This window comes from Coturnix japonica, chromosome 11 (genome assembly GCF_001577835.2).
Source record: "Coturnix japonica isolate 7356 chromosome 11, Coturnix japonica 2.1, whole genome shotgun sequence".
In the NCBI taxonomy this organism is placed as follows: Eukaryota; Metazoa; Chordata; class Aves; order Galliformes; family Phasianidae; genus Coturnix; species Coturnix japonica.
Window position 1 is genome coordinate 13,205,319 of NC_029526.1, and position 26,436 is coordinate 13,231,754.

General features: G+C 40.6%; 1 protein-coding gene across 23 annotated transcripts in view; it reads right to left on the reverse strand.

Annotated features, from left to right (window-relative positions):
* The window catches only part of MAF (MAF bZIP transcription factor), a 698,813-nt gene that overhangs the window by 383,515 nt on the left and 288,862 nt on the right, over window positions 1-26,436 (reverse strand). For 21 of the 23 annotated variants that reach the window (XR_001557781.2, XR_001557767.2, XR_004308685.1 and 18 more), the window contains 3 exons: window positions 24,778-24,872; window positions 23,485-23,560; window positions 21,057-21,197 (listed from right to left, as the gene is read on the reverse strand). The gene's annotated coding sequence lies outside the window, so the exon portion shown is untranslated. The remainder of the gene's footprint in view (window positions 1-21,056; window positions 21,198-23,484; window positions 23,561-24,777; window positions 24,873-26,436) is intronic. The other 2 variants (XR_001557779.2, XR_001557786.2) reach the window with 2 other exon arrangements.

A 26,436-nucleotide genomic window follows, 5' to 3' on the forward strand; every position in this document is an offset into this window, starting at 1 on the left:
TAGCTGGGTACTCACACGAAAGTTAGCGATTAGATTCCCTCCCCCACATCCCACCAGCATGAAATGCTCACAGAACTGGCCTGCCACCCTCTCCTCCTTAGTCAATGCAGCCCCCCTTTCCTTTTTTTTGTATGTTTAATATCTCAAGGCCACATACTTGAAAATTGGTCAACAAATTTGATTTAGTAATCTGTTCCCATTTTACAAATATGCAGCCAGGTTTCATGACCAGCTGTTCTGTATCACTGTATGAATGGAGGAAGGGAAACCATTTAAAATGTATGAATGGTTTTAGGTTTTGTTTCCACCTACCCCTCCCTTTACAAGAGTATTACAGCTTGCACTCATTTTCTGGCCTTTCAACCTATGTGTTTTGGTTGTGCAAAATATTACATTATGATGGGAAAAAAGTGCTCCCCAGTTCAGGAGACCACTGAAATGCATTATGCACCTTAACTCTGATAGCAGCCTCCTGACTTGGTCCGCTTCAGTCAGGGACATACGTATGGATTCTGGTTAAACTGGGATTCTGCCCATCTAGTTCTTTGCATTTAAAGCTACATATGAAATAATAATAATCACAGTGACATCGAGCTGGGGCTATGACTATGTCAATCTGTCTCTCACTTTATAACACTACTGGCTAAGAAACTCTAGAGGAAGCAAACTAACTCCAAATATTTATGAGTAATAGCAGAATCAGACTATTGGGATGGGGGTCTTAAAATTACTGCTTGTTTCTATTATCTTTAGTTCATTTTAATTAGACACTTCAAAACACAAGGAAGGTAAAGAAATGATCACCCATCATTTGGATGTTCCTCAACCCCAAAAGAAGTAGCACTGAGAAGATAAAATGAACCTGGGATAAGCCAGTTTCTGCACTGACAAAGGGAAAGCATATCCTCCTCCAGTCTCATGAAGCTCCCTGGCAAAGGTGAAGAGTTAGGATGGCAAGGAATGAACAGAACCCAAACTCCACATGAAGCAGAGATGATCCAGAGAGACGTGCAAGCCAGGAAGCAAGATTAGCAGTAAGATTAATGTAATGGAAGATGCAGGCAGAGAACCTTGAGAACAAGAACAAAACCCACATGGCTGGGTGGGACTAGAGCTGGGTTGACTCCTGGTTGGAACAAGGGCAAGATCAAGTATGTGGCACACAGGATTCAGCACACCCATCTGATAATTTAGATACAGCTACTGGTACCTCTGTATGAAGAAATTTCTATTTCACAACTCTAGAAACCTCTAGCAGGTTTGATGCATGCTCTTTCTGATTCTTTGGGAGCAACCAAAGGTGAGGCTTTGCTGTACAGAACAGTTTTCAGTTTTCAAGCTTCTGCTGTCCCAGAAGGTGCACGGTATACCTGCAACTATGCAGTTTTTATTGTAGGGCTATGTAGTGTATATAGATTAAATAACTCTGATATTAACACAGACAGAGAATGGAGAAGGTTCTTCTCCTTATGGTGCAGTGCATGTTATTGATGCAGAACTAAAATGGTAAAAATAGAAGCCAAAAACAGTTGAAATATTTGTTTAAAGAAGTACAATCAAATTATTATGTTTGGCCAAGATATAAAATACTCTTTTAATCTTTAATATTTGTAAATACAATGTCAGAACTTATATATTTTATATTAGAAATAAGGAAGAGTTTTTCCTTCCTTGAAAAATCACAGTTCCACCAGTTACGTACGTCAGGAATGAGCCACAACAGCAGAACTTCATACAGCAGTACTTTACTTCCTATGAAAGCCTTTCTTACAGCAAAGTGTTTGGAAGATGATGCCAATAAGGAAGTGCCTTCAGCCATGGGCCCTGAGGATTTCAAAGTGCATCAGAGAGGCAAACAGGATCTTCTCCTTTCACCTTCTTTTTCCAGATATGCGTAGGCCCTGTGCACTCCTCCCCCAGTTCCCCATACTTTGAATGAGCAGAGTCTCTTCATAGACATGTCTGCCTCTAAATATAAGATGCATAAGATGGATAATTCAAGACTTTAGCCAAAAAGTGTTTCATATAATAAAGACAGGATACAATCACACCAAGCCCCTAATGAAGTCTAAGTGCTACAAATGCCAGGCTGATTCCAATGTGGTTTTGTAGAACAAATGAGAAACATATAAAAATACAGCTAAGAAATGTAAATTCATCTCACCGGGGTGTAAAGGCAAACCCAGCCAAAGGCCAGAGACAACCTGCTGTTTTGTCTTGCTCTGGCTGGCATTTTGCAGGGTAGCTCTACCCATGTTGGAGTTCTCAGTGCAGCAAATGTAAGCACAGCACCACATGCATCTTTTTAAGCCCCAAAAGAAGTCTTAAGCAGTGAATAGCAAATTGTTACAGCTGCGTGAAGGACTCTGAGCACCTGGCCATATTGAAACAGGAAAAAACAAGCAGTTCTGAACATCCTTACTAGTAACTGTAAACGCACCTTTCTCTATCTGTATGGTCACCGGAGTCAAATATTGACTAACAGCTCTATGATGAGTATAACCTGAACAAACACAGGTTATAATAAATGGCAGAGGCTGCTTACTCCAGGAAATATACCATAAACACAAGTACGCAAGGGAACTGCTCAAACCTCGGTTCATCCACCGCAGAATAAGAGAGCAGAAATCTCTGCAAGGTGGAAGCAAGGATCAATGATACGCTGTGCCACTGAAGATGAAAACTGTACATAGCAAACAGGAGTTTTCAGCCTCTTCAAAGAAAACAACAAAGTGCAGGACCATACAGAATTAGTCCCCTATTGGGGGCCTCATACAAACAGTTGGAAATGAGTATGGATGTAACACTGTGGTCTGAAACTGAAAAACTTTGAGTACCTGACAGCATCTGCTGACATCATCCAGCATTTTAACCTTAAAAGCTGGTGAGAAATAAACCATGGATCCAGTGCCAAGGAACCAGTTGTGCAAAAGACAGTCATCCATGCACCCTAATTATGTTGTCTATGCTGTGCTGTTGTGAACCCAGGCCAAGCTGAAAGTGGGGAAGATGGTTGCTCCTCCACCCCTTTTCCACCACTCAGTCATTGCTGTGCCATCAGCAGCATCTGCTCATTTCCAGATCCTAGTCAGAAAACAAACAGCACGGCAAATCACTGCCCTTCAGCTTGCCAGCACCCGACTTGTAAGCTGAAAACCTCAGGACTGGGGACTGTGAGAGAAGTGCCTGAGAATGGGGAAAAAAACACAGAAATCTGGGTCTTTTCTTAAAAAACGCAGGGAATATTTCAGCTGTCCCCACCACCCCACCCTTGGGAAAATGAGTTATTAAAAATGCTGGAATGCAATCTGTGTCAAAGGAGACATTACATCAGTCACTTGTTCGCCTGCTTTTTGTTGTTGTTGAAGTTCTCAGTAAAGCAAAAGAATGAAATCCATAACCTAGTGTCCTTGTCCTCAAGCCTTCATTGTTATATATAGGATATTGCTGACTATTTTATGGCTACTGCTGTTCCCTCACTAGAAACTATCCAATACAGATGTTCAAGCATTGGTCTGTAAAACACAGCATCTATTAGAGCAGTTAAGCCACACAGCTCAGCTCTTTCTAGCTTCCCATTTCGTTACATATATCATACTGTACATTATTGGTTGAATCATCACTTTCCAACTGATTTTGGAGTTTCACAGTGCTCAGCGTCTAACACACACGCTGATGGGCTCAGAGTGTCTCTCATCTTTCTTCGCACAAGCAGTTACAGCTTAGCATTTTCGTATCCAATTATGAAGAAAGATGAGAACGAAATGGGAAATAAAAAAGTGACAGGTAGAATTACAGAACAAAATGGTATTGTATGCTTGCTTGATACTAATTGGTTTTCTTAACTGTTTAAAATCTGTGGCATAGCATACAATAACCCAATGGGAGTGGCCTGCCCACCATTTCAGACATGTTTTTTGTCAAATTCATTTAGTGGCAGCTCTGATGCTTTTTGGCTGCTGGGCAACTCAACAGACATAATGAGGATGATCTTTATGGCACATAAAGAAGTGTGGGGAGGAGGGGGGTTAAAGAGGAAACATGTTTCTATTAAAGAAACAAAGATGTTCTGGAGTAGCTGAAGTTTCCTTTTTTTTTTTTTTTTTCTTTTTCTTTAGCTTGAAAATGTGCAATATTTCATTGCTTAATGAGCTAAAAGTTCATTGAGCTCTACCATCACAAAGTAATACACTATCCTTCCCTTGGTGTACTTCTGATTCTTTTTACTGATAGAACTTTTTTAGCCAAGTCAGCTGAGACTGCAGATAGGTCACTGCTGATGAGCAAGCGGAAATGCAAACAGCCAAGTGACAGCAGACCAAAGTAATATCGTACACCTGAGTAACTCATCAGTACGCGCTGTCTGGGTATGAGTACGGGAGTACCTTACAGATTCATCAAGAGTAATCGAGAACTGTTGAAATCTCTGCTGAACTTTGGATACTGCAGCCTTGCTGCTGTTGGCAGTGGGGAGGCAGAGGTGAGCGGCGGGGTTCTTTCATCTGAGGATGAAAGCAAGGTACATCTAAAATTGAGAATGTGGGGCTCACGTTATGCTCCCAACTACAGCTTTTGGGATTCTGCACATTAGCTCTACTTATTGTTTTTCATATTTGTAAGAAAAATGGGCCTCAAAAGATAATGGATAGCATGCCTAACCAGAAAATATACAAGAGGTTCTAAAAATGGTACACTTGTAAATTGGTATAGATATTTATACTTGCTCTGATCCTCTGAGATGTACATTGAAATTTGTAATATAAACAGCAAAGGGTATTTCCAAGACAAGCAAATTAAAATGAATTCTGCATCATTCTCTCCTGTCCTATTATTATAAGTTCTCAGGAGGCCTACAAACATTTGTACGTGAATTAAAACTGCATGTGAGTCTAGTAACAGTTACTCTAAAAGAACCTAATCTTTTATTAGATCACAATGTAATTGATGCTTAAAATAAGGAGTTAGGCCTATTATCAGAACGTATAAATAGACTGTGATAGTCTATCATTGGTATGCTATGTCTTTATAACATTTTACATTGTTTTCTGTAGATATAAAAACACGCATATTACCATCAATTTATAATGAGCAAACTTTTTTTATCTGGAAAGTAATACCATCTCCATCTCTAAGAGCGAGCAATTTATCAATATCTGATAAGAACACTGTCCGTTCCTATTCTCTTGGCAGCAGCTTTTCTCTTGGGTTGCTCTTCCCAGGTAATAACACAGGCCAGGATAGGACCTCCCCAGCCTTTGAATGGTTAGTAGCGCCAGACTCCCCCCCTTAACATCTGTCTGCCCTGTTCTGGAAACCCTCTGATGAAGTCTGCATCATTACTCAATTCCCCTTGCGGTCAGAAAGTTTTCCTCCCAGTCATCCTAATGTATCTTGGCTGAAAATTAAATTGGTTTCTCTCGAATTCCCTCAAGTGGAGAGAGAACAATAAGCACCATCCTGTGCACAACATTCTCATATTGAAAAGACTATCCTGATGATTTCTCTGTAGGCTTATCAGTTCCCACAACTTTTCTTCACAGGTCATCTTCTATAAAACACATATTTTATTGTCACACTCCTCTCAATTCAAGATGCCTTCTTGATTTCTAAGGTGTCCGATGAAGTTCTTCAGCTGTGCACTCTCTATTGGAACTTTTTTTCCTACCTTTTCACAAGGACATCATATGAGACAAAAACAGAACCTGAAATCATGATATTTCAGCAGTATCTTTCCCCCTTACCCAGGCAAGTTGTTCTTTCAGAGAAAGGAATCATATGGATTTGCTGAGAACAAATCACTTCAATCTTATCCTATCTTTTACAACCTCCTTATCATTTGAATGGCTAGAAAGACTTTTTTTTTTTCAAGATTTGTTCCAATGGATTTCCAGGAATAACTGCTGGGCTGACTGGCTTATGAATTCCTGGTCCCTTCTTTTTCTCCCTTTGAAAAGGTGCATTCCTTCTTTGTAGCAGCCCATGGTTATCAAGTGACTTCTCATTAAAGTAAAAGGAATACACTACCAAATCCTGGCTTACTATCAACAAGAAAAGGAAGAATTCCAAGCCAAAAAACACTGTTAGAGTCCAGATTACAAAAGTTTTGTCTTTCAGGTTTAGGTTCATTACTGCAGTGATCCATGACAGTTCATCTCTTCACCAGCTCTCTGGTATGATGTTTCAACAGATGGCTTTGATCCCATTTACTCTTTAGCCTTCTCCTGTCCCAGCTCTATAAACTACCCAAAGCTACTGCTTGCTCTGCATGTTTGCTGAGAGGACCCTTCCCACAGAGGGCCACGTCTACCTGAAGTAATAGGTCACAAACACTGCTGCAGTTTCTCCTGGGCTCAGTTAGGCACACAAGCACAGGGTTTGCAGGACAACGTTTGCAACTGAGCTTGGTCAGTTTAATACTGGAAAGCAGAAACTTGAAACCTTTAGCAAGCATTACATGCTCTTAATAAAACAGAAAAAGAAATATCTCCCTTTGTATGCTGCCCCATGTGAATAGTTTTAACATAACATGGGAAAAAGAAGTCTTTATGAAGAGTTGATCCATGCATTATGTCACTTGTGAACTAAATCCTGTGTTATCTTCTGAAGTTATAGAAATGAGCAGATATTTTTAGTAATTGTTGGCTATTCAAGCCACCAAAAGAAAGTATGTTTCTCTGGGTACAACTAATTCTGTTTGTGGTTTCAGAAACTACTGCCAATATTTCAGTAATGTATACATTACGAACTGCTACAGCTGGCAAGGTGTATCTGTGTTGTCTCTTCCAAGGAAGGATTTTGCTGCCTATTCAAAATGAATAGATTCAGAAGTGGAATCCAGCATGGAAAATGAAGGAAGGTCAGAGGAAGGGTAATATTTAAAGAAGATTGAGCATTTTAACATGCTACTGGCTTCAGGGTCTGCAGTCCCTAAAAATACTGGGATTTATGCACTGGAATCCTGAGCAGATCGAGTACAACAAAAGCGCTTCTTTGGGCGTTCAAAAGGACAGTTGTTTCGTATTCAAAAAAGAAATGAGAACTTTTTAGTTTTTATGACACTCTGAAGCATAAACACTTCACCCAAATAAGCAGCCCAAAAAGGGATTCTCATCTGACCAGAGCAGAGCTCTCTCAAATACCTTGATGCCTGCAGTTAGTTTAGCAGATGCAGCACCTGGCCTCTTCTCCCTGCTTCAAGCAGAAAGTTGCAACGTGCTGATATGTTTGTGTGATGGGGGACTGGATGGATGGAGTGCAGGGAGGATTGAAAGATGGCTCTGAAGGTTTGGGAGAGGGGGGGAAGGTATCTGAGAATTCAAGAATTGCCAGCCATTATTAAGATGCAGATAAACAATGAGAGTTAAAACTCCGTGGCTGAATGAACTGTTTGGAAACACAAGAGAGCAGGCAGGCTGAAGGATGTGGGAGAATTGTTCACTGCCAGGTTCCAATTAAATATGCAATGGGACTACAAAAAAACCTTATCCTTGCATGACCATTCATTGATCTAATGACTGGCCTGAGCTCATCCTGCCTGTAAACATACAAACACCTTTCCATGTTGGTAAGCAGATGTGTATGTTCAAAGACTGCATAGGCCATGAATGCTACACAACAGAACCTCTCTTCTAAACCCATAGAGCCATTTTGATGGGAAAGAGAACACAGGCCCTGCAAACAAAGAAATAGGGAAAATTATCCTAATTGACAAGCAGGTGAAAATAATTCTTATCATTTCCAATTTCATATTTTTAAGCACTGAATTCAGAGGGTGGGAGAGAGGGGGGGAAAGAACCCCAACAAAATAAAAATAGTAACTGTAAAAATAACCTTGCAGGATGAAAGGAAATTCATGCACTGGGTAACAGTGGATCAGAATTAAGAGGCATATATATATGTATATATATATTTAAACATTTGCTCAACATCTCCTCCAAAGAGTTCCTACTAGTATCATAAATTACACAGGGAAAATACTCAGTATTTCACACTACCAACTAAGACATGATTTTTCTCTTGGCTAATTCAATGACCAAACTTGCATTTGCTTCAGTTGGAGCATACTGGACCTCTGACTTCTCAGATTTATTTTCATGTGCCTGGGAGCAAAATTCTAGTTATATATCTATGCTCTCTCCGCAGATACTCCCGCCATATTAGGCATAACTTCACTCACATCAACAAACCTCCCTAAGCAAGAAAGGAGCATTGCTCCAAGACTCAAGGATACACTAGCAGGTCTTGCACCCTGCTCTGTTTCTATGCACATTTTGTTTTGCTTTACTATACACTGACTTATAGGAAGCTTCCAGTAGAGGAAAGCTGTAACTCATCTGAAAAGAAGCTGTGCTTTATAAAACAGGCACCTTCTTACCGGATCTTAAATAATATATCACATAATGCAATTATTCTATGTCTCCTGGTCATCACATGGTCTGAGGAAATCATAAGCAGGTTTTTAATATTGGGAATGTAAGAATCCTATGGAATTACAGTATACACAGAACTATATTCTTCTCTTTCTGTAATGTAAATTCTTATTGGAATAAGTAATTTTCTAAATATCAATTCTCCATTTCATACATACATACATACTTATAACATGTAATAATTGTGCTTTGGGATAGTTACTTACCCAAAATACGCCAGACAATTACACTCTATGGTGTTTCACTTAGAAACTCTCTCTCTTAAAATGTCCTGTTTGAAATGTGTGACTCTGCTCTGCACTCCACTGCTGAAGTTGTGTTGTATTACAATCACATCTCATCTTAAGAACATAGCCATTTTTTCCTAGATCAGACACCTGCTATCAATTTGAATGGTATCTGACTGAATATTTGTGCAGGAAGGACAAGAATCAATTATTCATGAGTACTAAACAATAGACTGTACAAACACAGTTCATGAACCTGAATCCTTTACAACCTAGCTTATCTTCGATACGTTTATAAGGGCAGCCCCATCTTTTAAACAACTGACATATTTATGGTCCGAAAAAGGGGAAACAAAAAGAGGAAACAAATGTTTTTGTTTTTAAAAAAAAAGTGAAATGTTTTGATGATGTGAAATTTCTTTTCTCTTTCACTTATAAAAGTGATAATATTTAACTGTTTAACCCAACTTAACCAGGCATCTCATGTGACAGCCCTTCCCGAGACTCCTAGCTCAGATTCTGCTGACCCAGACTGTTCGGGTAATTCACACGAACATAGAAATACATGCAACATTTGGATGCTTACCCAGGAATGCTGGGTGAGTTTTGGACTCCCACCTGTTATTGGCAACTTAACTGAACAAAAAATTCTGAGGTTCTCTTGTTGTTAGATCTTCACTGCAGGAACCTGTGCTCTTTCCCTGTCAGCCTCTTCACTTTCAGCTTTTAAGTGCAATTCAATCAAGCTCTGCCAAATCTGCAGTGCTTACCTGGATGAATATACACCAGCAGACATCCTGCACCTTGCCGTTACATCTGAGATTCCCTAATACAAATGTGTTTGATGTCAGAGAGAAGGGAAAGCCTAATCCACAGCTTCAGGGGAAATGTAATTTTGACATCATGGTTCAAAATTGCAAAATAAAAACCCCTCTAAATATTGCATTCTGTAAAAATCCTTCCCTCCTTCTAAACAGGGTTGTGAATGCTGCTGTTATATTGTATATATTGTAATGTAGACTCTCTTTATTATCTTATGGCAATGGTTTAAATTTTGGTACAAATGTTGATAGCATGTGGCATTCTGAAATCTCAGTATCCGTATTTGAAATGTCACCATTTCAGCTCCTAGCGGTGAGCATTCAAACTATTGCAAAACATAATTTGAATTAAAATCAATCCTCCAATTGACTTTAAAGAGGCACCCAGTGCTGTTTATTTGTTTTCACGGAAAATAATACAGGAAATTAATTTCTTTCATACCTTAAGTGTTTGAGTTATAGAAGCCTGTAATGTAACATGGCATGCTTGATGAATAACATTTGCAGTGATTTAGTTTAGAGCAAGTGATTGGCAGTTAGTGATTTCGATAACAACTTGCTGCCTGACACACAGTGGGCAACTCAGCTGTACAGCCAGTTCAGTGAGAACAGACACAGAGGGAAAAGAATTTCTACCGTGTTACGTTTTATGATGGGGATTCAGAGGGAAGGAGGTGGATGTAATTCTTTCCAAGATCTAGTAGCTGCTGCTTTAAGAAAAGGAATGACAAGGTTATGGGCTCTCCCTCTGCCATGCATCTCCTTCATAAATTTTAGCATTAAATTATAAATAAAACATACGAGGACTCAGCTCGATGAGAAATATGTCTGGACTTTGGCACTGTATAGGTCTGCACAAATCCATACAAGCTGCTTAACATTGATTTTCTTTGGCGTCTTTTGCAGCCCTATGCGGGCTACGCAATGCAGAAGGCAGACATGCCTTTTATTGTATCAGGCCATTTGCCATTAATTACAGACATGCCTTTCCTTAATGACGGGGCACCACTGGCCTGCTGATTCCCAGACTGGATCACCAGAAGCAGAACAGAGCAGGGCGGCCAACCACGGGCTCTACCTGGCCTGCCTGTTCTCCCCATCCTCCATTCTCTTTGCAACTGAGTCTTGGAGGCCAGTGAGCATTCCCATCACACGTGCAATGCCCCAGTGGCTGAGTTCTGCTTGTTCAGCCATCTTTCTGTTCCCATCGCCAAAGAACTCAGCATACATCTCCACTCCCCCTCAACGCAGAGCTCACAGTTGAGAAGGCATGAGGGAAGACTCATCTTTCACACACCTAGAAGTGCAAAACTTCACAGCAGAGCCAATATTATATTCTTGCTCAACACGGAAAGCTAACCAAACCTCCTGAGTCTGCAAAACTGAGTGGAAAAATTGCAAAAACCAAATTTTGCCTGTGGTATTTTCACATCTTTTCTCTGGCCCTGGCTAGAAAAGTAAACGGTCTCAGTGGTTAGTGCATGGGGCCAGAAGTGAGGAGCCCTGGGCTCCGTTCATACCTCTGCTACTGACTCACTGCAGCAAACTGTTTGGACAAAATTCTTGAAAAGCACTCGCTAATTCTGGGAGCCAATTTTCTTTCTTTTTTTGCATAAACAAGTAGAGACACGTAGGTTCACTGTACCTACCGCTTCTCATTAAGCCCGAGGGAGAGGCTGGCACACAGCACATCACTGTCAGTCATCTGGACCAGGAGCTGGACCTTCCTTTAGGAAGACACAAAGCATTCTTCCATCTGAGTCAGAAAGCTGAGAGCTCCTTCTGGGCCCAGCAGATGCTATTCCAGAGATGGCAGGCTCAGCATTTAATCACAGCACCTAAAATTACTGGATATACTAGCTTGAACACTCCCCGTTTCTCCCATCTGCTAAGTGGGCATTATACATGTGTCATAAGAATCCTCTGACCTCTTATTTCGGCGTGTCACAAAACCCAGCAATCCCACAAGATGAGATCTGTGTCAGAATATCAAAATATCATGGTAATATTACCTTAGAAGAAGGTTTCGCTCAGATTTGTGTTTCTTGCAAAAACCAAATTGCTCTTGGAGGATGACTTTAATTTTTCCAGATTAGTTTACCCACAGTAACATTCCCTTTTGTATGAAGGATACTTAATCACTGCGATTGGCTCATGTAAATTGTAACTGTTGAGCATGTAAAACAAATTGGGCAAGACCCTGCCCTAAGAGCAGAATGTAGAGCTCCCATCAAAATAAATTCTCTCCCAGATCCAAAGGGTCATTCATCATTATGCACATGTATCTAGGAACAAAACTTGCCTTATTGGGGGATATTGCTTCTTCACTTGCAATAACATAAGTGGTAAAAAGACAGGACTGAATAAGACATCCTTGCTGATGTTGTACCAAGTGAATGTCGTGTTTCTGTCTACAATTCACTTTCTGTTGAACTGCCTGCATGCAGCATTTCAAAACTTGATGCATTTTCTTTGCCCAGGGCAGTTTATACATGACGTGTTTCTCCCCTCAACCAACTTTACAATTCTTGTGCTCCCAGAGAATTCTCACCCAGGTGTATTGAGAACGCGTGGGAATTCTGTCACTAATCAAAGAAAAACAAAGCATTTGAATAGTAATGTATAGATGGGAGATCCTGAGTCTCTTATTGAAATGCATGTTCAGTGGATCTGCCTGCTCTGTTACAGTGCTAATGGATCCCCCACTGCCACACTGCTGATTCTGGCTGGAAAGCCTTTAACTAAGGGGAGTAAGGTATTTCACCTCCTCTACTTCCTTCCACACCTCTAAGCAAATCATTAAGGAAAAAAGAAAAAGGCAAATGGATGCTATCGCTCTGTGAACAGAACACAATCAAAGACATGGTTACAATTTACAGTTTGAGAGAAATATGTTTAGAGAAAAAAAAAAACAAAAACAAAACACACAGAAAATCAAATCAACCATGACTTAAAATGGATGGTGAACACGTCCCCTGCCTTATGTCCCTTATGGAAATTGTGCTTATACAACAGATAACTCAGCAATGCAGTCAATAACTGCAAACTCGATACTTCCAAAGGCACTAAAGGGGAATGTCAACCAGCACTGATGAGCAGCTTTGAACCCTTGGCATTTCAGATGCAGACTGACAAGCTAACAGGCCTTTCTTCCTCTGAAGGGAAGAGGGTTTTCATAGCCTGATTCCTATGAATAAAATTCAATCCAAAAGTGCTGGGCACGTGCCACGTTTCTTAAAAGGGCAATGTTACCAGCCACTCTTGATACGCTGGGGGAGGCCAATGGATGTCTGCACTCAGCGCAGTTTGTCCAGTGAGAAAAAAAAAGAAACAAAAATATCCACAGAATATCTTACACCTGGGTAAGTGCATCCATCTGGCAGGGAAGCAAAATGGAGTCCACTTCAGCTAATTTCTCCTCACTCGTTTATATTTAGCCCTGCTATAATGGTCCTGCAGCGGCTCAGCATTACCTCTTGAAATTAAAATGCTGCTGGTTAACAACTCCAAGTGCTTTCTGCGTGTGGCTCTGATGAGGGGAATCCCTTTAATTTTTACACAGCACGCAATGACAAAATACAAAGGGTTCTGTTAGGCTGCATGGTCTGAGAGATTAAATGAAACCTATGGGTCAGCCAGCGGGTTAACCAAGGGAAAGTGTGGTGTTTATCCCTTCGGTCTCACCAGCACCAACGAGCACCTGCAGAAGCAGCCATCCCGGGTCGGTGGGCATATAAGGACTGTGCCTGCAGCTTGGCTTCGCTTATCTCCGCATCCAAAGCCTGCAGGATCCCAGCGTGCCCTGCTTACAGCTCCTACAGAAGCTCCTCTTTGTCCTATGGCTTCTCCTGCCCTCTTTCTATCTATCTCCATATCTCACACACATCCCTTTGAATTTTAAATCTAATTCTAAGGATCCTATGAATAGCTTTTTTTGTGAATAAAAAACAGTGTTTTCATCATGCTGTAAAAAAACCCAACAACAACAACTCTAAATATTTTCAATTTTTGGAAGTAAAAAGCTACAGCTTAGGCTGCGTAACTTTGAGAATTGGACTTCAGTGGTGCTTGGTATGGGATCCCACAGAATGCGCTCGTTAGCAACTCTGTTGTTTGCGTTGAGTTATCTGGTAAGGTCTTTTGGGAAAACATACCGCATATCTCGTTAAGGTCCAACCAAAATATCATCTATCCTACCCTCAGTACAACGGCCTTACTGAGATAAACAGTTCAGGGGAAAAAAAAAGTCTTCCATTGTAAATCATACTAACCAAACACTGGTGGGCCAAATTCCCTTACCCTCCACTCCAGTGAGATGCTGTTTGCTCAACAGGGAGTCTGATTATTTGACAAAATTTAGGAGGTTAAAATTAAGACAACATAACTGCGGTCCTCTAAGAAATTATTCCGTTCTTATTTTCTTGCCTCTCTTTTTCTTGGCACCAAGGGACTTTGGGTCAGAGCTAAAAAGCTTATGAACTCATTTCCTAAAATTTTCAGTCTCCCAAAAGCTTGCTTTCCTTGGATTATTTTTAATTCAGTCAATTTGTAACACATATTCAGCCTGTATCCTCCATAATATTTTATGATAAATCCCATTCAATTTCACATGTACGGTTGCAAGCTTTATTGCTTAACAAACATTTCATCTTCTCTCCCATAATTTATATCTGAATGAGTTTATTATAGACATAGCATTTCATTCATTGTGCAGTTAATTCTGTAACATGCTGCCTGTTTTCTGTATGGCCGCTCTACCATTATGTGCTTTCAGTACAATTGAATTTTTCCTTGGGAGCTTTATAAAATGGTTTATGAATATGTAATACAAATTGTATTAACAAGGCAAATGTACTCTTTATTCCTTTTGTGAACATTTCCAGTCAATGACTAGTAAGAGAATGAGCGCGGTAGCATGCATCTCCCTCAACTCCTATTCACTAGGGCTACCCATGCAATATTATCTTTTAAAGGCTCATCACTTCAAAAACAAAGGCGTTTTAAAATCTCGGTTGATGCTGCAGTCAGCTCCATGGAGGAGAAGATGAGAAAGCTTTGCAAGACACAATCTTTTATGACATTCATTTCAGGCAGTCTTATTACCTTGATTCCTATTATGCATTTGTCTCACTTTAACACATAGAAACACTAGCCCTGTTGGATTACATGCCTACATGCATATATGACAAAGAGGCGATCCCTGCCTTAGAGCCATCACTGACCATACTCCTCTAATGAGACAAGAAATGGATCACAGAGCAGGAATAAGAACAGGGTTAGAGAGGGTTACAACATACAGGGGAGACTGTATGTAGGAAGCATCACTTTCAGAGCGACTGATGTATATGATATATTCAGCGTGTGCAGCAGCTGCTGGGGGGAGTACATCATGCAAGAGGTAGTGACAAATGATGTTTAACAGCCACAAAACATTCTGAGGGAGCTCCCAGAATGACTTTCAGTGCATGGATATACTTGAAAAACAAGAAGCAACACGTTTCTTTGCCTAAATTAGCTGGCTTCCAATAGAGAGAAGACAATTAGCACACTGAGAAAGAAAGGTAGGCCCCTGGCCCTCAAGAACACTCAAAGCTTCAGCATAAAGCAGATTATTTTACACCACAGCCTCAAAGCTAAAGCTCCCTAAAGCACCACAGCACCCTTGCTGTGCTCACAAGGAGATCTGCTTGTGCCACTCACTTGCTAACACACTTCCTTATCTTCTGTTCTGTCTCTGGTTTGAGAATACACCTCCTGTTAAAAACTCCACCTTTCCACTCACCATTTTGGCCAGTACCGTTTCCAGAACTGATCTGAGCTCATTGTACTGGCTGATGGCTATTGGCTTGCCATGTGTTCTTAGTTACATCACAGGGGATCATTCCTTGGTGACGTAACAAAAAGCCTGGAGCCTTCAATAGGAAATAATGTAGTACTGACAGAAAAAGGACAAAGCAGAAAAAGTCTGAATATATTTCTGCTTGGCTGTACAGATTACAAGGGATGGAGCAAAGATTTGCTGCTGGAATTCAGATTCTTTTGAAGTCTACCCACAGGCTCAAGAACTTCTATACTGTCTGTACTGGGAGGCAAGTAATATTTAGAAGGCTGCTTTCCTACCCATGTTTGATAGAGTTACAAGGCAAACTATTGAGTAGGATCTGGCTAGCTTCCTCTCTCAGATCCTCAGATGGACACATGGAAGAAAACCCCATGGTGTCATTCTAGATTTCTAGAGCTAGTCTGGATTTGATTAACAGAGAAATCATCATGAATTAAGAGCAAGCCAATAAACAAGAAGGGACTTTCATATGTCATGAAAGATGCTTGTAGAAGCGGTCCCATTTTAGGACAGGATACAGCCCTGCTTTTAAAGGGATCTTCTTATCTGCCTTCTTTTATTTATGTATGCAAAGTGGGGTTCAGTAATACCACTCAAGCAGAGAGCCTCATGATTTTCCAGATTAGATTCATGAAGGGACTCAGAATTAGCAGCTTGGATTGCTGAGCCATCCCCACTCCTTATTAAATTCCTCCAATGACAATTTTACTGGAGTTTTATATTAGTGTTAACAAAGGACCTGAATAAGATGTAAGTAAGAGATGTTATATTTTAAATAAAAGTCCAGGTAATGTGCCATAGGGGACCTCAGGATCAAATGAGCTTTTATATTTTTATGTAGAATGTAATCACTTTTTTCATGATTGTGGTTGCTACATTACTGTTATTAAAGAGTTTATTACCCTTCAGGGGATACTGCTCTTTGGAATCACATGCTTGCAGACCAGAAGAGACAGTGCAGCTTCATCCATTGATTCACTATACAGCATGGGAAAACAGAACATCAGCACACTGGGACTGGCATGGCACGGTACCGGACCCACTGGTACCACAGAGTCAGAGTGAGATGCAATGGAAACCCGAAAGTCACTGTTACATGGTTACTCTGTTTGCAATCCTATACTACATGATGAGTCTCTATCAGGCTTTTCAGGGAAATTGGCCAAAATGTAACACGTAAAAAGAGGGCAAATAGAAAAAAAAAAAGAAAAAAAGAAAAAAAAAAAAAGGCAAGATATTATAAGAAATAGAAAATTACCTAACAGACCAATTACCCCTCCTCAAACTTTGGAAAATCTTAGCACATCTTCCTAGACTATTATATATCTATCATTTATTACCAAGTTGACCTTTATCCCTTTCTCTACCTTGGCAGCATTATGCTTTCATGGGAATTACTTTTTAACAGAGTATTCAATCTATCAGAAGACCCATTCAGGACCCACTTTAGAATCAAAGGGGTCAATACCCTCTTCCTGCTGATCTGTTTTTCAGCAAGCGCTATGGTGAACATTACAAAGAAAACAGTGCCAGCTCCTGGGACAGCCCTACTGGCTCTTTGCACCCTAAATACATCTTCTTCCATCTCAATTTCAGACTGCACTCCCAAGGATCACCATTAGGCAACAGGTTCATTCCACTCATTTTGAGCTTCTATGCCTCCCATAGATTCCAGACTAATAATATACTTAAACACATACATCTCAGAAAGCAAACGTTATTACTGAAGTTTCCTCATCATGACTCCTGTGATGCAAACACATGGGTGGTGCTATTCTTTGACGTTCTACTTGTTTTCAAGGGGGAAGATATCTATATGATATGTTTACGCCGGAATGTGAATATCTGAAGGCAAATCAAATATATTAAGTGCATCCATATCATTACCAGTTGCTTCACTGAGACAAGGAAGGAATCTCTTAGTGGAAGATGAACAGGAATGTATTACTACAGCATCTTAAGAAACACAAATGATCCACAATGCCCAAAAAGGTTAGAGGAGGTGACAGAATGAGTAGGACTCTCTCTTTCTCTCATCGTAATGGACATCTACTTGCTTCTTTTCTCATGATAAGCTGTCAAGCAAATACTTATCTAGAATATAAGAGGAAATGACTCACCATTTCCACATACAGTGGCTGCTTACGTTTCCATGTCATGGTGCCAGTAGTGGTTCTGAGCACACAAAACTCATAAATATTAGCAAAACGTGTGAAAAATGATATTCTGGAACATATATACTCATGTGGGTCTTATCCAGGGTACATGCTGTCATCTTTTATCAAATTTGTCTTTCAAAGATATTAGATTTCATGTCAAGGAGAAATGATATCCAGGACAGGATCATCAATACTACTGTGCTGTCTACCACCATGTGGTCTACAGCAGAGGAATTAAATTAAATTGCTATTTTCAATCTCAATCAAACAGAACTGAGACCTGGAGACCTGCCCTAGGTGTCAGTGTAAGGGAGAACAAGGAGGCACAAGCAGTACAAAGCCTGACAGACACATCGTGGTAGCATCTCACTGAACACAGGGTGGAGAGTCCTGGTTATCTTAAGATGACCCCACCCTCTTCCAGTGTGAATTAGTAAGCAACTACCCATCAAGGTGTTGTTATTCAGTACCATCACAAATACTTATTACTACACAGAATACAGTATTCCACAACAGCACTGGTACAAGGGCTTTTGAAGGAGAAAAGGGATGCCCCATGCCCTAAGCGTGATCACGTTGGCATCTTCCAATAAACAAGATAACAGCACCAGTAACATATTCTCAGCTCCTGCTGTTCTTTAACCACACATCCCATTTAGCCTCTCAGGCAAGGACAGGGAAGGAGCAAGCAGTTTCTTGACTCTCCAGAGCTGAGATTTATGCTCACCCATACTGCATGTACACAAAATGAACTCAGCCTTTACACAGCCCCCCAAGTGGGAGGCACCCCGTCCTTGTATACCCATTCACACACCACATATCATGTAGCTCATAAACCATGTCACACATTAATGAGATCCAAATAATGCAGAATCTACAAAGTAGTAACATCTGTAGTTACACTACTTAGTTTAAGTCACAAGGATTAACAGTCCCCATGGTACTGAAAATACACTAATCACTTGCAAGGATCACAGAAGAATTGTTGCCATCTTGTGCTGCCTGGCTGGCCAAGTGATTTTAATCTTCTTTTGAGATAGATTCTGGATTCTATAAACCACAGGTCTGCTGCTGTAAATAAGGAAAGAATTCTACAGCCTCAGTCTACCCATTGTGTCCTTTTTGTGTAAGAAGCAGGAAAATCACATTTTAATGTAAAAAATTTAGCCTTGAAAAAAAAATACGCCAAAAGCCTGCAACCAAAACTCTGTGAAAGAGCCTTGGTTTTCATTTTAATGACTCTTCCACAGCCTTATTTAAGAAAATCCTACAAGTAGGAGATAATCTAATAAATCCATGCATACCTAAAAACCGAGTGTTGAAAATAGATTGCAAAACCTTTTCCAACCCTCTTTAAGTGACAAAAATGAAAAAGAAAAGAAAAAAGAAAAGGAGAGAGAAAAAAAAAAAGCTTAAAATTCTGTGTGAGCCTTTCATTTTATTCTTTTTTTAATTAGAAATTTGATAATTAAACAGCATCTTTTAAAATCTTTTCTATAACACCATACTTTCAATACGTACAGATGTGTGTACTGAAATGTAATAGATATATTATTTCAACCACCACTTTTTTAAGGAGCAACCAGAAATGATAGTATTCTTTTCAGTGACTTCTACAGGCATCCATAGATCATCCAAAAGAATGCCACAAAAGAACAGCATTTGAATAATCCTTACTTTGAGTAATAGTTTGAACATAAAAGATTACTGTGCTGATGGCAGCCAGTGGACATATTTCATGCTACCACAGTAACTTTCTTTCTTATCACTTCATTTAGTGATATCATCTCTCTTGAAAAAATAATGCTGTATGATATTTCTGTCTCCTGGAGTTGAGATGAGCATAATGATTCTATCTGCTTTAATACATGATAGCACTCCTACATCAGTTCTCCGTGAAAATCCAAAGGATTTCAGGGAAACAAACCTATATACCATGTTTACCCTGTGTATGTTTGGCTTTGTTCTTTTCTGCAGACTTTTCATTACTGTCAGTGTGCTGGTTGAACCCTTTCTATAGAAAGAATAATCGTAAATCTGCATGAAGTTCATGATGATTAGTTTCTCTTGGAGTTGGGCCAAAGAATAAGCCTTTCTCCAATACAGCCTTCACATGCAGGCTCAGTCAAGAATTCGTTTATTAATCCTATCAAGCCTGGATTAAGCCACCCAGGGGCCCTAGTGACATCAAGTAACTCTGCGCCTTGAGATAGGCCTCCCAATCGCAAGATCTCCAAAACAGCAAGTTAGAGGTTAGCCCTGAACACAGACCATGCTGTATCTCTACTTAATCCCAAAGTGCTGGATCAGGACACCCACATCGAGGCATCTCTCTCTACCCACTGCAAGCACTAACCTGTGCTCCAGTTTAGGCCAGGACACAATACACAAGCATGATACAAGCTAAAGGATATAGGAATATTTAAAAGACAGAACATGTTCTGAAGGATATTGTGACTGAAGATGAGAAGATAAAGCCTAAGCAATCCAGCACCCAACCTAATAATTTCTTGACTTGTATCTTTTTATTCTAAAAGCACATCGGTGAAAAGATTTCTGCAGACACTTCATGTGTCAAAATCTTCTACAAGTTCACTTATCCATACACAGTACTACTTTGGTATCAAGAGCAATCATACCTTGATTCAAACAGTCTTTCTACAAGCTGTATTAAAACTCTGTCACTCCATTTCCTGAGAGCTCAGCTGACACTCTCTTTCTTGGCTTCCTAGTTTCCTAGCTTAAATTCTTCATCTTTCATTTTAAAATGCAGATTTTGAGGTTGATACTCTACCTCAGAAGCAGGATTAGTCTAAAAACCTGATTTCCTCCTTCTTTTATCTATTTGGCAATTTCATTTCATGAACATTAGCACAATTTTCCTGCTGCAAAACTCCCACCTGGTCAGCCTTGTTGGAAATGTTTGTGTGTCCTCTCAAACCGATCCCTTCCCCCCCTTCCTACCGCATCCCCCTCTCAATCCAGGCGAGATTTGTTACTAACATTTCACAGAGCTCTAACGTTGTGTGAACTCTCACTGAATTATTGTTGTTCCAGGAGCGTCCTGGGGGGATTTTCAGAGCTGCTGTGAGACAGTGATATCCCTTGTGGAGGACTAATAGATTGTCACTGCTTCCACTGGGAACAATGAAGGTCAGACGTGCTAGCTAACCTATGTTAACGCGTAACTTCCTTGCTCTGCTCAGGAACAGCACTGAAAATAATGCCATGTCTAGGTATCCCTCACTGCCATTTCACTGTGATCATACTGAATCAGTCCTAGCCATGCAGGGCTTTTTGCTTCAGCCCATCCTCTGGCAAATCAACTCACTAGTCCCATAGGATCCTCTACTCCAGCTGCACCAACACAGTGAATCCCAAAAGGCAGAAAGGACAGGAGGAGAAGTCATCTGCCCAAAGCATCTTCCCTAGGCAGCTCAGCCTTCAGCCCTTCCCTCCTGCAGTACACTCCTACTTATCATCACACACACCCAGGTTAGTCCTCGAAAAACTGTTGTGCTTTCTTTTTAACCAATCCACCCTACTTTTGTTTAGTGTTTTTGTGTTCATTTTCTTACCTGCCACATCACTGGGGGCTCTTCCAGAAGAAACCAACTGCACAGTCACAATCTGACAGAGCCTGGTGGATGAATTCCTCATTGTCTGAACCTGGACGTTTCTACTCGGTCTTGCTGTAGCCTCCTTGTCCATCCAGTACTCTATAAAACGCAAAGGTTTTGCTTTGAGCATGTATGTTCACTATTCAGTGCTGTCCTTTATCATACATCTGCTGATCTTCCGTTTACCACTACGATCCAGTCCACTGTTTTATGATATTCTGAAAAACTAAAGGAGCAAATGAAAAGCTGGGCCAGAAAGGTGCGTTCAGAACTTCTGACAGGAAATCTAATTCATAAATATTATAACTACAAGGGAAAATGAACCACAGCTTGATCACACAACAAGAATAGCAATTAGGAACAATTGTTGAATTTAGTTTAGGTATGCAGCATACGTAGGTAAATACACTGAATGCTAATGGTTTTATAATAGTCTTATTAATTCACACACATAGTTAATGTTTAAGATAAACTCCCCATCTTTAGAGTAATTTATGCATTCCACTTTTATAGAATTCCAATTGAATGAATATGAACATAATCATTTTGCACAAATGTTCTCTAAGGAGTGTGCAGAGAGTCTGAGGCAATGCTGAGGCTCCCCACAGCTTTATTCATAATGGATCAGTCTATTCATTCCTTATTAATTTAATGGAGTACAACTGAGCAGTCTAGCAGCTTGAGCTTATGAGTGTTTCACAAATGGGGCTTTTTGCCTGTAATCGCTTAATCCTACTGGCTAGGCCTCATAAATTGAATAAAGGAGTGAACTAGGTTTTAATTAAGTCTAAGGAATGAGCTTGTCTGAAAGATACTACAGCCTCTTAAGATCACAGTGGTGAAGTGTGTTTGTCCAGGAGCCTGGCAGGGGAAGGCAGCCTGGGCTAGTTAGGGTAGAGACCAGTTGCTTTGATGTGAGGTATTTGTTAATACCTTTTCTTTTTAATTAAAAATCCATTTTCCACTGTCAGTACCATCCAAAAGCATAAGCGAGAGAACTGCAGCAAACCTGACTGGTTTGGGGAAGCAAAACTGGTTTGGGATTCATTCTTTCTGACTCCATAAAGCAGCTCTGAGCCCAATGCTGGCAATCAGAGAACAAAACATTTGGCCAAGCAGTTCTGAGATACCCTGTGTCAGCGTCCAATGCCTCCAGAGAGCCTGGCTCTCAGCTGGGTTAGGACAGAGGGGCCTTCAGTTCCCTGCCTCCCCACAACAGCCAAAATCACCTTCTACACTCCTCCAAACTACCTGCTGAGGATATATCCTATACAGAGAGGATTTTTAGATTTGTGGTGATGTAGAAGTTTTCCTGATGAACATATTCCATCTCCTCCTCTGGTGGGCTCTTTACGTTAGCTGCACTGGATACAGCAGAGATGCAAGGCACTGAGCTTGGGTGCCCTCCTCCCTCCTGGGACCAAGGCTAGAATGTAAACAGCACTGCATTCTGTCATAAAAACCATCAGACTGGTAAATCACCCAGGATGCAGGATTTTCTTCTTGTACAGATAAAGAACAAGATTCTGGGGAATCCTTAAGCAAGAGTTTTATCTGTTAGTTGTGTTGCAGTAAAATGAAGGCAGACAATACAGTTTCTCCCATGATTTTGCAGTTCCTGTGCAAAGAACCCAAATGTAACCCAGGTATGGTTTTCACATGCCCATGCAGCAGCACACTGCAGTCCCAACAACAGTCAGACCCTTTTTGCTGAGAGTATGATGTATATACATGGCAGAGAGAGAGCCCTGACCCCAGACTCCCACCTACGGGCAGCATTTTACAGGCTTGGCATTCATTTGTCATTTTTCTTCCATACTCAAAAATAAGAAATGAGGAACTGTAGGGCTGGTGAAAGGAAGGCTAATTTGCCTAGCTTGCTTCTTGTGGGTTTTACTGAATTATGCTGCTGCCCCTGAGTCATGCTTTGGTATTAGGTTTTAGCTGTAGGTTTAAGTTATGCCAAAGGCAGGGAGGAGATGAATTTTAATTAGGCACCCATCTCTCGATGAATTCTCCTAGGATGCTTTGAAAATCCAGGCCCTTGAGCTGTCATGTGTGTGTGCACGCCTGTTTGCTGGACATGTTGTATATATTTGTGCATACACAAATCTACATAAATAAATAAAGCGACATGATCAGATGTTCAAAGGCATTCAGTCCTGAGCAGCACCCTGTTGTTCTTAACAAGGGTTGGTGCCTGCTGAGCTCCTCTGAAAAGCCAGTCCAGATCTCTGTCTCTAGGGAACGCTGAACTTTATACAGCTGAGATGAACGTACACCATTTCTGATGAGAATTAAGTTTAAATTGCTTTGTAAGACCTGGATTTGAGTGGGGTAGAACACTGCATCTCTCTAACTGGTTGGCTGTTCAGTTTCAACCCACCTCTCCCATCCTGGTGATGTCTTCAGGCACCATGGCAGCTCGAGTCCAAGGGCAGTGGCAGAATTCAGAACACCTGCTGCAGATGGGGTGAAAAAGAATTAAACAAGCACACCAGAAGTGCATGTTAAATGTAAATGCAAGCTGTATTTATTTAAAGGGTTTTTATGATTGCTTAATTACAGCTCTTAAAAATAAAACAACGAACCAAAACACCCTAAAAAACTGTATTTTAGTTTTCTACGTAGCTTGTGTTCCATGCACAGCTAAGAATGCAGGCCAGGCTCATCGCAGAGTGAGGGACATACAGTGGTCACCATTATCAAACAGGTACCTATTCAGAATCTGAGCTTTTTTCCTGCTTAGAAAATTTAAGCAAAGCTACTGAAAACACTTTTTTAATTATTCATACAAGCAACAAACAAGTGGGCTTCGGTAGGTGAATGTGAAGTATTGGAGGCCTCAAATTGTGCTTCTGAGAGCGCTCCTCATGGCAGCAGACTCACTGGAGTTCATCTCCCCAGGGTTTGAAAGGCAGACTGCTTTGAAAAGCAGAACTGTGAAGCTGAAAAAACCACAAAATCTGACAGAGACTCAAATGATATCTCTCTCCATTAAAAAAGAAAAAAAGACTGGACCCCATTAGCAGGTTGGAGCAATTCAGTGTCTGTACTTTGCAGATGAAGGAACTGAACCACCAGAAGATGAACAGCCAGTGGAGTCTGACAGCCATGAGTGACCCTGAAATGCCAAAGTAGACATTTGAGCTGGTCCTTGGACTCACAGATCCCTCAATCCCAAGCAAGCTCCCCTGGTAGCCGACACATCTATACAGCTCAACCCTTCCCCTCCCACCTCATAATAAGATCAGAGCCCCTGCATTTGGCTTGCCACATGGGTTGCTGTAGCTCAGCTAAAGAGAGGATATGTGTGAGAAGAAAATCTGTGGAGCTGCTGGAACATCCCACAGAGTTGGCAAGTCAAATGGATCATTCCATATCCTTCCATCTTCAGTGTGAGTAATTAATGGGGAAATACCTCAAAAGTATTTTTATATGGAATAAGAGCAAGACTGCAGGTACCCACCGTGTCAGCAGTCTGCTGCATCAATGCATAAAGCCATCCGTATCAAAAGTATTACTGATCTGTTTTTAAAAAGGGTTAGTTTTCTCACATTTTAAACCAATGGCACTTAAAAGAGATAACATATAATAGACTGCAACATTTTCCAAAGTAGTGCAATTTTTAAGGTGCTGCTAACACAGATCTATCGACTGATTTGCACTAATTACTTACAAAAGATGCTCTGGGGCAAATCGCACGCTCCCACTCAGTTTACAAAGGAGGTTGTTCAGCAGTTGACAAGGTTTGCCCCTCCACTGGAAAAGCTGCTGGATTGGAAAGAAAATAAATACTGAACTCCAAGAAAATGGAGAGATATGGTGAAGCTAAAGCAGAATTAACTCCATGTTGTTAATTGTCAACACTAAATTCCTCTGGTTTTCATTGTCCAGCAAAGGAGAAACACACAACTGCCATAAGTATTAAATCTGTGTAAGAGATAGTCCTAAAGTGCTAATTTGTTTGTCTCATTGTAAAATATATTTTGAATTTCTGTGCACACAGCACTTTGGACCAGATGGGTTCCAAGGCAGGTACTTCCTAGGAGGAACATATCCCAGGAAAGCACAACGGGCCACCCCCTGACTTTTTTTGTGTGTGGGAACAAGGGAATTGTACCTATCTATCTGCACTAGGCCAATTGATCAGCCCAATGGGCTCTAGAAAGAGGCTGTAGCCAAATGCAGCCAGCAGGCTCCTTATCAGCAGCATCTGGGCAAAGCTCTATGCAGGCCCTCATGCTGCCCACCAAGCTTCCTGGCTCACCATTTCTAATTACACAGAAAGCTGCACAGACAGGTGAGACAGGACAGGCAAGTTTGGAGCCTTTTTTCACATTCCCACACTACGATTGAATATACACACAATCAAAAAGCAATTTAAGTTAGCATTAACAGTGAAAAACAGGATGCCAGCATTGTCTACTGCAACAGCTGTTCAGCATCTGAATGAAATACTGTATCCAGCGTTCACCCATCTCATAACATCCTTTTTGTAAGTCTCTGAGGTCACCTAAACACATTTATTGACTTCATTATTTTTATATAGGGGGAAAAAATGGATGCTGCTACAGAGCTGAGCAAATAACTCACAATAAAATCTTTATTCAATATATTTCATCTTTTTTTTTTCTTTTTTTTTTTTTCTTTTTCTTTTTTTACTGTTCCTGCAACACAGTGAAATTCTTACATTTACCCATTACCTAAAATCACTATCTGAGAATTCCTGCTGTAAATTTTTTTATGCTACAAGACGTTCTTGGAAAGTTCAGGGTGAATATTTACCATTAAGTCTGTGCTTATTATTTGGATAAACCACGCGGCACTGTTTCTGTTCTCCAGTTGACTTACGTAATTTATAGCACAGCACAACTTGTGAATTTTACTGGTAAGAATCCACAATGAATCCACCAACAGTTGCTTAGAGTGGCTCAGATTTTAGGACACGTCGATAATTCATTTCATGAGGAGTAAAATTAAAGGCAGTTTGAAGGGATCATATGCCAGGTGTCCCATCCAGAAGAAACAGAACCAGAAAATGTGAGAGCAGTGCATAAACCAGAGGTTGGTTAGTTGTACATATTCTGAAATGAATCTCCTGGTGGTGCATTACACGAGAGGCTGGGGATGCTTCATGGCCTGAATCAAAGACAGCCAGATCCTCAGATGCCATCAGTCACCCCACGTCCTGTGCTATGAGCCTATCTACATGCTTAGCTGATGAACTTTCGAAGGAAGGCTATAAATGTCGTTGCTGAAACAAACACATTTGCATGAAAACTGTAGCCCACAATGCTCTCAGGTGAGATACATTAATAGGAATCTAGATGAACCC